Source organism: Pseudophryne corroboree, chromosome 10 (genome assembly GCF_028390025.1).
Source record: "Pseudophryne corroboree isolate aPseCor3 chromosome 10, aPseCor3.hap2, whole genome shotgun sequence".
NCBI classification, from domain to species: Eukaryota; Metazoa; Chordata; class Amphibia; order Anura; family Myobatrachidae; genus Pseudophryne; species Pseudophryne corroboree.
In genome coordinates this window covers 44,596,130-44,602,129 of record NC_086453.1, presented here as the reverse complement: position 1 = coordinate 44,602,129, position 6,000 = coordinate 44,596,130, and the positions used below count along the sequence as shown (strand labels likewise).

Here is a 6,000-nt window from a genome sequence, read left to right as displayed (position 1 = left end):
TTTTTTTGTTAGGATCAATTCTAAAAGCAACAGAATAATATCAGTATGTGCCATTGACATATCACTCTTATTCACCAAAATCTATTTTACTGCCACAAACCCCTCCTGATGGGGTTTCACATGGTACAAACTGGTTACGTCCATAGTTACCAACCATAGCTCATCGGGACGTTTACCAAGATTCTCCAATTTGTTTAATAGCATGATGGTATCCATAAGAAAATATTGTTGGTGATGTAACAAAGGCTATAATATTGAATCAAGTAGAACTGCCATAGGTTAAAACAGTGAGCCTCTGGCTGCAATAATCGGATGTCCCGGCGGGGGATTTATACCCTTATGAATTTTAGGTAGTGTATACAGGATAGGAGCTAATGGAACCTCTGGAATTAAAAGGTATAACATGTCTTTACTAGATTAGCTCTCTAGTAAATACAGTAGATGGATTCCCTCATAGTTTACTGTAGTCTCCAGGTTCATCCAGTTGTCTATGGATTTCTAATCTTGCAGTCAGTAAGATCCTGCAACACGATTGCTTCGCCTTTGTCGGCTGGTCAGATAATCAGTTGCTCATTGTTTGATAATGCATTCAGAGCCAATCGCACTTGTTCTGATAAATTGTGATTGATGGTATGAACAGAGTCGGCCATATCATTCACCTCCCGATCCAGCACTCTAATAAATGTCTTAATGCTAGCATTATTAGACAACGGAACAAAAGAGAACTTTTTCTTAAATTGCTTCAATTTAACGGCAGATCTGTACATGTAGCAGCGGTTTCAATTTGCGATGGAGCTGGTTCTTCTCCACTTGCCATCTCAAAGAATCAAAAGAATTAGTAGGAACAAATGAGAGTCCTTTGGATAAAACACTTTTTCACTGACAGTAAGCTGATGGCTAGAAAGATTAAAAAATTAATTCTTGTTGCTTTTTACGTGATGTTTTCTTTCACCCCTGGTTATGTTTGAACTGGTCACCACTCCTAGTGCATCTTCTCTCGGGGCGCCTTTGGAACGAGTCACCATTCCTAAAGGGATGGTGGGTACAGTGCGGCATTCCACTCATCACATCTTGGTCACTGGCCGTGCTATTCCTGTCAGCAGATGTTGCAGTGTCCAACCCTGTTTTATGGTATCTGCGTCTACGAAAAAATGGCCGTCTTTTCTCCTCTGCTGTATAGCCGGAGATATATATATATATATATATATATTTACCTGTCTCTGCTTAGTTCTGCATGTGCATCCGTTCCAGGCAACCATACTGGTTCCTATGCATTAGGGATGCATTAGTCTTTAGCAAACAGGCTTTGCAGAGAGAGTGCAGGGCATGTAGCTGACATTGCAGAGACACAACAGGGTAGCTGTGTAGGGCCAGGGGACCTTGTGCTTAGGCTGCACTAGTAATCACTCTATTTTACATTTTCTGTAAAGCACATAACACATCGCATAACATTATCCAAGTATGATTTTGTTAAATACAGGCTCATCATAAGTAAAATGAATTGCCAGGTAAAAGTAAGGAACGTTGGGAAAACACATAACTTTGCACTACAGAAACTTGATTAGCTAAAGTAACCTAAGTGAGAATTATTCTGCAAGAGCACAGAGTGCTGAGCTGATCCCAGGCAGGAAAGTGTTACAGGGGATGGGCATAGTGGATGGATCCTGCACTGGAGAGGAGCTGCGAGTTCTCCCTGCTCTTTCACCAGCTGTCTCAGTACCCTGCTCATACAGCACTTGGGGACCCTGTGGCTGGGGAGACCGGCTGAAGGGCACCTTATTCAACTTCCCCCATCTGACCCCCCAGTGAGGAACAAAAGGTAAGCAAATTCTTTCTCATGTACAGTATCAGACTTTCACTTGCTGTATAAAGGACCCACAACACTAAATGAATGAGCTTGCATGCAGGACCTTGAATGGCACACAGACAATGTAAACAAAGTGTAATGCAAGAGGAATTTCCTAGTGACATTGCTGATGGGTGTTTTATTCCCAGTGGACAGATACATTGATTGCAAGTAAGAGATATGGGGGGAATGTAATAGGGGGTGAGAATCAGAAAGTGAGAGATTTTGTGAGAGTTTTTTAAAGTGGCAATCATTTACATGACAAAATCAACCTGGTTTTGCCATGTAAATAATTGCCACTTTAACAAAACTCTCACAAAATCTCTCACTTTCTGATTCTCACACCCTGTTACATCTCCCCCATGGTGTTGCTATATGGGAATTGCTAGCTGGGAAACTACAGGAAACACAGTTGTGAGATGTTAATGGGGTGATTTATCAAAACTTGGAGAGAGATAAACTGGAGATGGATAGAGTACCAACCAATTACCTCCTGCTATTTTCCAAACAGAGCCTGCAAAATGACAGAATCTGATCGGTTGTTACTTTATCTCTCTCCGATGATTGATAAATCTCCCTCACAGACTCACATGTTAATGGTTAACATAGGAAAGAATTACAGAACAAGATACTGTACGATGAAAGGATAAGAGTATTGGTTAATGTGTGAAACACAGTATCGCACTCACACTGAAACTGTTAAACACTTGGAACACTTGCTAAATATGTAGTTTGGAAACGAGCCTCCGCTTATTGTTTGTTTAATACAATAATAGCCCATGTTTACAAGCGGTTACTCAGCGCACACTATGTTACTGCTGGGTGAAGAGGAAATACGCTCTCTTGAAATTATAAAGTGGAAAAAATGAAGTACTATACAGAATGTTTGGAGATTTGAACTTGAGATATGATTGATGGGAGATTGTTATTTCATGGAACCAGTGAGGTGTCTATTGTATTAGAAATAAATACATTACCAATATTTCATTGTAGGAATTTCCAACCTTTGGTACTCTAGTTGGTCAAACTCAACACCCCCTAAAAATCAATGAAGTATAATTGTACATTAGCCGTCCTCTCCGTTTATCGAACCCTGTAGAGGTGTGTGTTCCATCATGCGTTACCGGAACCACTGTAGATTATCTTCTTTCATTAGATAGGTCATGGTATAGTTATACTTTCATTGGGCTTATCAGTTACAGTTTATTGCAAATCATTACATCTCTGGCAGACATCCTAGGGCATGGAGAGTTTAATTTGGCATAAGGGAACCGAATAATCTGTTTCACGTCTCTTGAAATACTGTAATTGGAACTTTTCAACAACTTTGTTACGTTTTGCCTTAAAGATTTTTATGGAGTCTATTGTGTCGTAATAAAGAAGCACTTTTCATTTTCATTGCAAATTAAGCAAAGCAAACTATGAATTAGAGTAAATGTGTTCACAACATGTGGATATTGCCATACAGGCATTGCAATCCAGGGAATTGATCTGCTAGTATAATGACATCACTTGCAGAGAAATATAAATATATGGGACCTTATGTAATGACGCCCGAGATCGTGCCAGATACCGGCTGATCTCTGAATTTTATTAAAGGGGCAATCACTTACAAGGCATGGTTTTGCCTTATAAGTGATTGCCCCTTTAAAAAAACATCCGACTATCTACAATGTTTAGGTCGACAGTAATTAAGTCAACCCCATATGGTCGACAGGCATTAGGTCAACACTGACAATAGCTGGACATGCATTAGGTACAGACTGATGAAAGGTCGACAGGTACAAAGGTTGACACATGAAAAGGTCGACATGGGAAATGGTCGACACAAAAAAAAAGGTTGACACCGCATTTTTTTATGTATATGTGTCTCATTTTCACCATCAGAGCACAGGGAACCCCAATTAGTGTACCATGTCCCCTTGCATGGCTCGAGAACTGCGGGCACAGGGTACTATTCCCAATTGTAGCCCAAATGGATGGTAAAGTATGAAAAAGGTGTAAAAATGCAAAAACTGTCGACATGTGTCAACCATTACCATGTTGCCCAATTGAACCTGTCAACCTTTTGTCCCCGTCGACCCTTTCCAGTGTCAACCTTTTGTCAGTCTGTACCTAATGCATGTCGACCATATGGTGTCCACCTATTGCTTGTTGACCTAGACATTGTATGTCGAAACATTGGAACCCATGTAAATGTGTGCGCATCATTATCTACCGATCACTGTGGCATCCTTCCATAATCTTAAAAATCTGTCACAAAGGCGCTCTGTTGCATGAGACAGAAGAGGAGATGTGTTAAGCCTTGGAGAGATATAAAGTAGAGAAGTTTCCATAGCAACCAGTGGCTTCAGTCATTTCAAAGACTATGCTAAATAAATGACAGTTGGAAGTCTATTGCACAACTTCTGCACTTTATCTCTCTCCAAGGCTTGAAACATTTCCCCCAGAGTTTGATAGGTTTTCGCACCATGCTGTCAACCGTTCAATGAGTGGAAATACAATGTACATCTACTTGTTGTATGGATGACAACAAGTGGATGAACAGGGTAATCTTTTATAAACCCCAGTACTAATCATAATAGTATTTAATACTTAATACTAATCATTACATTTATAGGTATTTAAAAACAAAGCAAAATTAAAACATAACTCAACATGTTAAAAGGTGATGTATCTATAAAGTTAAGTTCTGTATCTTTAACTTATTTTGTGTTTCACGTTCCCAACAACACTTACCCATGATAACTCCAATTGTAAACTGTAAAGACACTGAAAATGGTCCATTCCACATCACTTTCCCTACTAGACCCTGAAAACGCAGAAGCACAAAAGTCCTCAGACTCTGGAAAAGTCCTCAGACTCTGGAAACATCCAAGAAAAAAAAATACCTACTGGACAGTTGTTCTTCTTTTTATTTATTTATAAATATTACTGTGATACTGTGAATGCATCGCATTTTGAATCCAATACATCCCACCACTGATCGCATGAATAGCAGAGTTTAGTAACACCGTATGCATGTACAATTGCAAATAAAATTGCAAAGGAAAGCTCTTCCAATAAGAGCTGTTCTTTGCAATGACAAGACTTCCAGGTTTATGACCCATGAGTCCTGCTGCACATGCCAGTACATGCATGAGCCGCGGGCAGGGCTGTTTCTAGCCAATTTGGCTCCCAGTGCGAGATTTAAAAATGCGCCCCCCCATGACATAAAAAAATGTGCCCCCCCCCACACACACACACACCTAGATGAAAAACAAACAAACTTGTGCGCGCACTCGGCAAGGGGGCGTGGCCTCATCCAATGGGTGTGGCCTCATTTAAATGGGCATGTCCTCGTCTGAAAAGACTACCTCACAATCCAGTTTTTGACCCTGCTCCAACAGATCACGACCACCACAGGAAAAAAAATATCTACCATATTAAGCCCCACACAGTAATGCCCCCTGTACCGTATTATGCCACACACTGCAATGCCCTTGATACATTAAATCCCCACACTACGGCAGGCAAGAGTCCCCATTTCACACATTACGGCAGGTGTCCCCATTTCACACATTGAGAGAGAGAGAATACTTACAGAGGCGATTACCGCTCTTCGGCCCGCCTCACCAGTCACTCCTCGCGTCGGCCTTTCCCTCTTCCTAACTTGGATCCCCCTCTGTACTCCGGGGGGGAGTTTCGCGGACTGATGGGGTTGCGTCGTGACGTAACGACGCAACCGCGTCATTCTGTGAAACTCCGCCCCCGAGCGGCTTACTCGGGGAGAAATAGGAGGGACAGCAGGGAGCCACAGTTAGTGCCGCGGCGGGCGCCCAGTGCGGTTGCACTGCTCGCCTGCCCCAAGAAACGGCCCTGGCCGCGGGGACAGTTTGAGGGATCCTATGTGGGAATTATGTTAAAAAAGGAAGCTATAGTTTTCTATTATAGTTGGCAATTGGGTAGATAGATTTGCATACCTTAGAAAGGTGGGAGGAAAGAAACAGGTGTACGCCTTTGGCGCGCACCTGCAAATAGAAGCCGTGGCCTAATGAGTAGGGGGCATGGCCTTGCAGAAGTGCCGCGATCACACCCTCATTTTACCGGCTGTGGGGAGCATGCCAAGCACTCTGTGAGCTGCTGGTATGCCTCCTGTCCCTCTCTTCCAGTGA

General features: G+C 42.0%; 1 protein-coding gene across 1 annotated transcript in view; it reads left to right on the top strand.

The window, feature by feature from the left end:
* The first annotated feature begins 1,670 nt into the window (after positions 1-1,670).
* LOC134965929 (C3a anaphylatoxin chemotactic receptor-like) overlaps positions 1,671-6,000 on the top strand; it is a 204,693-nt gene continuing 200,363 nt past the window's right edge. The window contains exon 1 of the mRNA XM_063942331.1: positions 1,671-1,819. The gene's annotated coding sequence lies outside the window, so the exon portion shown is untranslated. The remainder of the gene's footprint in view (positions 1,820-6,000) is intronic.